This window comes from Rhipicephalus microplus, unplaced genomic scaffold (genome assembly GCF_043290135.1).
Source record: "Rhipicephalus microplus isolate Deutch F79 unplaced genomic scaffold, USDA_Rmic scaffold_821, whole genome shotgun sequence".
NCBI classification, from domain to species: Eukaryota; Metazoa; Arthropoda; class Arachnida; order Ixodida; family Ixodidae; genus Rhipicephalus; species Rhipicephalus microplus.
The window spans coordinates 1-9,093 of record NW_027465375.1 but is presented as its reverse complement, the minus strand read 5'-3'; the positions used below and the strand labels follow the sequence as shown (position 1 = coordinate 9,093).

The following is a 9,093-nucleotide window of genomic DNA, read 5'->3' as shown; positions in this document are numbered from 1 at the left end:
TTGCGCACACACTCAGATGAAGCTGCGGCGCGGTGGACGGCAGCCAGCAGCAAGTCAGGCTGATGAGGAGGCGGAAATGTTAAAACAATGCATGCATGAACAAAAAAAAAATGAAGAAAGTAACGATGACTGCAATGGGACTTGAACCACCGACATCACCAGTTCTTGATGTGAAGCTTTAACGAACTACGACACAACCGCCTTTTATTGTTTCTTTATTGTACTACGCCACAACTGCCAATTGGTGTCGGATGGCAAACAAGCCAGTTTTGTATTGTTTTCACGCTGGACCCAACTAACATTTTTTGTTTACTTTTACGTTTGGACGTAACTTTAACGGCTTTTATCGTTACGTCTAGACGTACCGCTAGACACTCCCGACTATTCAAAAAAAGCGCCTAACCGGAAAATGTAAGACGTCACTTCTGTGCGGTGCAGCAGCCGTTGCTGTGTGGAAGAGGAGGTGCTGGGGTGGCTCGGGCCAACACCCTCCAGTTGGTGTTGCTCGGGCGCGGCGCAGCAGTCTCTGCCACACTAAAACTTGTTTCATCTAGGGACCTTATGCCACACAGAACACTGCAAACCGACGCGCGCAACGCGCGTATTCTTAGAAGTGTGGCAGCTTGGGCTAGTTGGTATGGCATGACTGTCTTCCGTGTTCTTCTTGTCTCTGTGTCGTCGTTTTGTTCTAGCGCGTATTCTATTGCGATCTATGGCGGTTCCACTATGTTTTTCCTCTAGCAATATGGCCGCCGGCGACTTGCTTCCGCGGCCGGGATTGCCACTCCAGAGGTTCTATAGAACCGCCTTGCCTGACACTAGAAAAGCAGCAGCCCATTGGCATCGATTGAGTTTCTTGTTCAAATTGTCTACAGTTAGCTGCTGCACTTTTGGTCGATCGGCATTGCGAAGCTCCGTTTTATTTCAGCTTTGATATATCAAAGCGAGCTTGCGAGTCGGACTTTACGGGCCGCTACGACGAAGCGAACGTGTCTAGAGGCTGTGAACCTTGTCAGCTGCTGTGATTCATCGACCTCTGGCTGCGGAGCCTTCAGCGTGAAAATTCAACGCCGGCAAATCGCGCGGAGATTGCCTACAAAGACGCAATAATCTTGCACAATGGGGGCGTGTAGGCCGTTGAGTGAAAATGCGCTGCTTTGCACCTGAACATGGCCCTTTTCTTTTGTATGCGCTACAGTTTTTGTCATTTCATAAACTATTTCGACTTATACAGCTAATGAGATGCACACCTTGTGCATGTTGGAGATTGTTGTCACATTCGCTGAAAATATGTTTACTGCTAAAATTTGTAGCACAGATCACAGCATAAGTTCTACTTGTTTCTGCTCGAAATGAGTCTGCTGCAATATATGCTCATAAATTCAATACATAGTAGAGTCAAGTGAACCTTCAGTACATATACGCATTTGTACATTTTTCGTAAGTTTGCAGTGAAGCATGCTACATTTGCATGAACTATATGGTCCATCCAGTTCGGGAATTACCTAGCTTTGTTCTCTGAAGAACGTCACTAAAACGAATTCATCGTAATGCCATCCACAAGACAAATTCACAAAAACAGCAGTGTTATGTCCCCATTACCTTTCTTATATGTGGTGTTCCCGTATACATTCTTTTAGTCATGCATCACGAATCCGTTGATGCTTCTACCAGAGTAATCAGAACTTTTTTTTTCTTACAACCCAACCACAGCCTCCAAGGAACTGCTCATATCAGTGTACGCTTGGATACCTCACCACTCAGAACCTACCTCAAGTCAGCGGACAATGTGTCATCACTGAAAGCAAGCTCATGAGCCAAAATCCTCGCAAGGTATGGTTGAAGACACCTTATTTATTGAACATAATTTTGCAACCATTTATGACTTACCCTGCTCATAAGTCTGTTTTTTTTTTCTTTTCTTCTCAGAAAACTGGTCTAAACAGAGACAATTGATTTTCAAGCTACCCACATCCAGTCGTAAGAAGCTCTACAGTTGCCATACTGACAATCTCATGCACCATCAATATGCCAGCCGGACAAATGGAAGCCTTGTACTGAAAAACAGTGAAAGCGTATGGTATGTTCAATCTGTACGAAGTTGGGTGCACAGATTGTTGTTTCTTTCTTTATGAATTACTGAGTTTACAGGAAATATGTAGGCTTCAAAATTCTTTGACAGTGCTTGTCATGGGGTGCACATACTGTACTTCACTCTACGTGTCAAGTTTGCATAGAGTATCACAAATAACTAGGTAACAAATGGGCCTGTAGTAGTGCATATTTAGCGGCACTTCTTTTTCACATTGTGTAGAGATTGCTGTGAATGTAAATACTGTTGCAAGGCAGTGGTAGGTACAGCATTAGTAGTGTTGAAACAGTTACTGATACCGTGTGCAGGTTAGTACCGACATTATCAAAGTTCTAAAATAAAAACCGTGCAAGAACTCAAGCCTTCATTAAGCAAGACATGTTTTGCAGAGGCAGCGATCGCAGAGCCGAACCATGAGAGTAAAATACCTAAAAGAATAAGAAAGAACGAGAATGGGTGGATCGCATTCGGCAAGCACTTTCAAATCATGAATGATAATCTGTCACTAACCCTCAAGAAGAAGGTATATAACAGCTGCGTCTTGCCTGTACTTACCTATGAAGCAGAAACCTGGAGGCTTACAAAGAGGGTTCAGCTTAAATTGAGGACAACGCAGCGAGCGATGGAAAGGAAAATGATACGTGTAACCTTGCGACACCAGAACATAGCAGAGTGGGTCAGGGAACAAATCAGTGTTGGAATCGTAGTTTAAATACGAAGTTGAAATATCGTAGTAAAAATCGCGAAGAAGAATTGGGCATGGGCTGGGCACGTAGTACGCAGGCTGAATAACCGCTGGTGCTTAAGGGTAACTGATTTGACTTGATTGGACGCACAGAGAAGGAAAATGCATGAAGTGAGTATGGAAGGTTAGGTGGGCCAGTGATATTAAAAAGTGTGTACGTATAACGTGGCAGCAGAAAGCACAGGACCAAGTTGATTAACCGATCATGGGAGAGGCCTTTGTCCTGTAGTGGGTGTAATGAGGCTCATGATGCGCCAAAAACAAGCACTGACATGCACGCAAGCAGTGAGCCTTAGTGTTTAAATCTATGTCAATATTTGTGCTTTGAAACATGCTTGTTTACATGACAGAGTTAACGCAATCAAAATGAGATGTAATCAGTAATTTGCATTTGCTTGCATTTATTCCACTGTGACTCCATGACCACCATTCCTAGCTTGTCCAAGGTCTCCAGTTAAGCGTCCGAAATCTCATTTGCTGAGAAATGCTGCTGTTCAGTTGTTTTCCTCCATCAGTAAATTTAGTTTGGTTTGCTTTTGCAAAATGTTGTGATCAGTCTGGGCAGACACGTTCAAACAGCAACGAAAACAAGGGGCTCCCAGTTTGAATTAGCTGTTGTGGATACCAGTGTGTTCAAATTGTCGAGAGATTTATCGAATAGAAATGCACAGGTCTGTGCGCTTTTACTTAACCGAGTTCAAATATCGACCTTTTACTGTAATATTATTTGTTCTATGTAAAATACCTGATGCATAATAAGGCATCATTAAAGGTATGTTAACTTTTAACAGAACAATGACTGAGTGCGCTCAGTAGGTATAATCAAAGTTGGCCAGTGTTTGTATATGTTGATAATTCGAAAGTCTACTAACAACTATTTCCTTGATATTGGTGTGAAATATGTAGCCAAAAGGACTAGTTTTGTATGATACCCATGTTAAGAGTGAGGTAGACAGTTAGGAAGTAGTGAAGAATAAAAATATGAATTCATCTTCTGCCGTTGTTCATCGTTTGAGCAGTGTCTTTGATGACTATGCACCATTGGCACAAGCATAAAAACTTTGAAGGTCATTCAAAAAATAAGGGCCATTTGGTTCCAAGCAAGTAAATATTCATTAGCAAAAGTTTTCATTGGTGGGCTTAGCTTAGCAAAAACCTACTTCACTTTTCTACAGAATCACTGCTAACTTCTTAGTACTTCTCGTACCGTTGCAGTAGTTTCTTTAGTCAAACTGAATAAAAGATCGCCGCTTGATAATTGAAAATGTTGTGAACTGTGATCGTGAATTTCTCACTGTCTTCTAATCGTACCCAGAGCCACTGTTTCGAGTGAAAGAAGAAATAATCACACGGTGCTGGCACAGAACAGTAGGGCAAGCAATTAGTGTTGCCTACCAAAATATTTGATCTTGCCATTGGTTCTGATTGTGGTGCAAGGATGCATGTTGTCACGTAGGAAGCTGATTCCTGATGAGAATTTATGACGTCATCAATGTTTATCGTACTTATTACTGTGGTGAGTTTTTCACAGTATATGTCAGCTGTAAATGTGGCCCACATTTATTAAACACTAAAGATTCCCTTTTTGACTTGGAAAATGGTAGCCATCAATCTTTAACTGGAGTAAGCTAATTGCTTGAATTTTTTTCAGCTTTTGTGAAAAGGAGTGGTGGCACCACTGTGTTGTTTCTGCAATTGCGTACACTTTGAAGCATCGTCACTTGTGCAAACAGTGTGCGAAAACAAGTCATCCCTGTTTTCTCGGTAGCAGTCCAGAAACGCTCATCCACTCAATGTCCTTTAGTGTTTGACTTGGTCGGTAAGCATTTTTGGAACCTAGCTTTGTGATATCTTGTCATATGGGCTACAATTGTACAAATTAAAGCGATGCCAACAAGGAGAACTTTGTTTTACAGACCAGTAACTGTTAGTCCTCAATATATTGCAATATTCTGTCCACTTGAACAGTTTGGTTGGTCTGGATGCTTGGCGTGGTGCTCCACTCTTATTTGTATGCATTTGTGCAGCTATTTCGGAAGTCTCAACGCCGTGTTCGGACACTTGTTTCACTCCTCACAGTTGATCCATGAACTGTGCACAACTCCTCGTAAATTGGAAAAGCTAGTGATTCTTTTTCATGAAAAATTGTAAATACAGTGTGCAACCCACAACAGGTGGGAGAAACAATATTCGCCAACATTGTTGTCTGCCTTCCCCGTCAAGCAGATGACTACTGAGCCAGAACAATCACTTCAGTACTTTCGCTGAGAAGTAGCAGATTGTGCTGTGCACATAACTCTTCTGTCTGACATGCAAATACTTAAAGACTAGGAAATGGCCCTTACTTTGTGAATAAACATCATAGAACATTTCATTATGCAGATTTGACTGCAATGATTATTCACTGCCTATTTTTTTAACATTGCTACTATGACTTCCAGCACTTCTCAGCTGTCTATAGTGTTATTGGTGTTCCATATGTCCCTATTGTATGTGTATATGTCATGTGTAGTGTATTGCAAGTGCTATTCACTGGTGCATGATTTCTTTTTTACGAATGAGTGCTTTTGGGAGCACCAACAGGCATCCTCTATCTCGTGTGTCAGCTGATCTACAGTAGGCGAGCAAGAGCAAGGGTAGCTAATTCCCTTAACTTGTAATCCGTGACAACTTTCACAAGATTGTTGACTTGCTGAAATGTTTGACTCGGGCTTTCACTATTCGCCAACTGTTACTCAATTAAAGTGCCTGTCGCCCCGCCGCGGCGGTCTAGTGGCTAAGGTACTCGGCTACTGACCCGCAGGGCGCGGGTTCGAATCCCGGCTGCGGCAGCTGCATTTCCGATGGAGGCGGAAATGTTGTAGGCCCGTGTGCTCAGATTTGGGTGCACGTTAAAGAACCCCAGGTGGTCTAAATTTCCGGAGCCCTCCACTACGGCGTCTCTCATAATCATAGAGTGGTTTTGGGACGTTAAACCCCACATATCAATCAATCAATCAATCAATCAATCAAAGTGCCTGTCACTGAAACCCATTTATCTCTTTTGGAACGTAAACAAAGTTTCTTTTTCAACATGATCCTGTAAATGGTGTTTTCCCAGGATGCACTTGCTTACCACAACTGGAAGTTGATCTAGTTAGTCGCAAAAAGATCGGACGCACAGGTTAGAACATGGATGCTAAACACAACATCGAGAACAATGTTATATGCAGGGATACCGAGCACAACAGCGTGGGGTCATTTCTTTTTATTCAACAGGATGTGCTTCTCACCAATTTGTTGTCAAATATCATAATGCGGCTGAGGCTAATCGTACTGGCACTGCACTTTTTGAGAGCATGTGTGGTGAGAAAGACAATGGGTAGCACAGTAACAAGTACTGTGCCAGGGGGTACGGGCGACGGAATGGCATTGTTGGCACGCCTGTTCCAGGCACGGCCGTCCGAGTAAGTTGAAAGCACGCTAGTTCAAGGCGTGGCGCTTTGTGAAAAACGCATTAGGTTCACCATTTTCTGCAAGTTTCTGTCGGAAATGAAGGTTGTGTCTACGAATTTTAGCACCCAATTTTTTAGTTTGCTGAAAACCTTGAAGGCAAATATTTTGTTTAGCATACGTAATAAATTAATGCTTGTTCGGAGTGCAAACATCGTAAGACTCATGATATGTGTGCGCTTGCCAACAGAAACTAATTATTTCGCTCAGTGCTGTGTTTATATGTACATGGACATATTATGTTGATGTTGAATGGGGGTAGAATAAATGTCATCGCATGTCCAAGATTTATGTTTATTTTCCACACAACCTGAACTTCGTGACCCCCCGCTGACGGGCCGTTTTTTGTTTTTTTTTCCCGGAAAGGTGGCAGCTCTACTCGGGGTACGATTTGAAAAGAGTGAGAAATTCAAGATCACCGTTTGCAACAGGTTCAATTACCAGGTGGTGACTTTTTATGCAGATTGACTAAAAAAACTACTGCGACAATATAAAAAGTGTTAAAAAGTTAGCAGTGATTCTGTTGAAAAGTGAAGTAGGTTTTCGCTAAACTAAGCGCACCAATAAAAACGTTCGCTAATGAATAGTTTCTTGTTTGGAACCAAATGGCCTTTACTTTTTGAATGACCTTCAAAGATTTTATGCTTTGCATTGACAGATGCATAAATGAGTTTTTTTTTTGTGCCAATGGCGCATAGTCATCAAAGACACTGCTCAAACGAAGGACGGTGGCAGAAGCTGAATTCAGATTTTGACTGGGAATTCATATTTCAATGACTGGGCAGTCTGAACAATCTCAGATGACGAAGGGGAAGTAATTACAATAACTTATCAGTTCTAATATTATCATCTTTTCACCTATGCAGATGTGTTCTTTCTTAGCTGACGTGCTATCGCCACAAATGCAGCTCATTTCAACCCTGAAATGGTATTGATAATTTTTTGCAGACACACTGAGTCATTCTGATCAATAACAGATTAAGTGCTCTGCATAACTTGTGTAGATTGTGTAGACTGCATAACTTGTTTAGACTCGAACTTGGAAAGCGAATTGCTATAGTTCACACTGCGCTGCTATACAGAGTTTTCAACTGCCCTGGCTTTGTGATAATTGTGTTTGTTTCTTCCTCCGTGGCATTGAGGTATCAATTGATCTGGTTGTCTACATACAGTGGCTAAATACATTGTTATGACCCACTGTAATAAATCATTGTAACAATATAGTGTCATACAGCGATCAAGAGAATAATAAAGCATGCTTTCTATACTCTGTAACATGTTGCCTGAGGATCGCTGAAGATGCAGGTTAGCTGTGACCGCTCTATAATGAAGTTAAAAGAGAAAGCACTGCTTTGGAGGATCCTATGTTGTAATTAACAATTGCTACCTTGACACCAAGGTGCTTTCCTTAACTTACTGTTAGACTAATTCACACAAATTTTGTGGTATTATTTAATAATGTAATTGCGTGCTTTTAAAAATTTTTCTTCTCACATACCAACTAGGACTAAGAATACAGGCCACGAGGACAGCTGGCCTATATACTGTGATAGAGATGTTATTTCACTGTTTTCAAGGTTCACTTTATGGCTTTCCTACAAGAACAGTATGCAAAGGGCACATGAAACAGAGGTCAAGCACTAATATACGTTGTACATTGTTGTACTTTGTAGTGCCAGTCACATTGCTCAAAGTTGCATAGCATTTCAGCAGTTGACACTCCTTTGTGTACAATACACTGAACGTCAAGAAAATGGAGGCCACACATCTATCTTCGCCACCCTGGTTTAAACAAGCTCTGCCAGGATGTAAGCTCTGCATGTTTATAAAAGGGAAGAACTGAGCATGTGGCCTGGAGTTCGCGGCAACTGCTGACAGCACCATCAACTGACAGCCGGGCAAACCACATCCGCTTTTTGTGTCTTGAGTGAGAAAGCAAAATAATTATTTGTGCTTCTTGCACAGGCATTGCTACATTACAATCGCACTTCAGTCTCGCAGTGAGCAAAAATCAACAAAAGCAGGCGTGCTTCCTCTTACTGAAAGTTTGTGGTACTGTAGGCGGCAACAGCAGAACAGAGGCCGTGTGCTCTCGTGTTCCCTATCGTAAAAAATGACAAAGTGCAATTATTCTGTGAAGGCCTGCTTCAGTGTGATAGCGCACTTAAAGTTTCATCGAGGTGATGCGTCATAGCATTGTTCATATGCCTTTCACATTGTACTATAGGGCTGAAAGAAGAAACCGAAACTGCTCAATGAAGGGTGAAGACAAAAAAGAGGAGCGCTCACACTGTCGACAAAAAAGCGCGTGCCGATGTTCGAGGCTGCGCAACATTTGAGACAGTTCACGGCTGGGTGTCTGGTCTGGAGAACTCGTTGACGTCCTTGGGGTGCTGTTCCATTTCTGGAATCCCACTGGGTGACTTGCACCAAAAACTGGCTGACGTGCCGTCGTTCCAGCTGCTGCCCCTGACTGCTGGGCAATCAACTACTAGGCCTGCAGGCCCGCTGGGTCACTGGCTCAGGGATGAATCAGAGTGCCACGGTTCCCGCCGCCATCAAAAGTGGCTGCAAATCCTGATTTGCTGTGAGCTGCTTTTCCTTCTACTGTTCCAAGTGGCTGGCATGACCGTGGTGTACTGTCTGAGCTACCAAGCTACTACTACAGTACTCAGTACTGCCGCGGGTGCGGAAAACAGCCGTGTCATGGCGTGGGCTGGCTTACGCTGACGACATCAGAGGCACGTCGTTCCAAGTGATTGGC

General features: G+C 42.7%; 1 long non-coding RNA gene across 3 annotated transcripts; it reads left to right on the top strand.

Moving 5' to 3' along the window:
• Positions 1-473: 473 nt before the first annotated feature.
• On the top strand, positions 474-9,076 carry LOC119165637 (uncharacterized). 3 transcript variants are annotated; one of them, XR_012893251.1, is made up of 4 exons: positions 474-635; positions 1,714-1,833; positions 1,930-2,080; positions 8,557-9,076. It is a non-coding gene; the product is annotated as an uncharacterized LOC119165637 (long non-coding RNA). The 3 variants fall into 3 exon arrangements; XR_005108939.2 differs by lacking the exon at positions 8,557-9,076 and adding an exon at positions 4,489-6,935; XR_005108938.2 differs by lacking the exon at positions 474-635 and adding an exon at positions 678-1,185.
• The last annotated feature ends 17 nt before the right edge of the window (positions 9,077-9,093 follow it).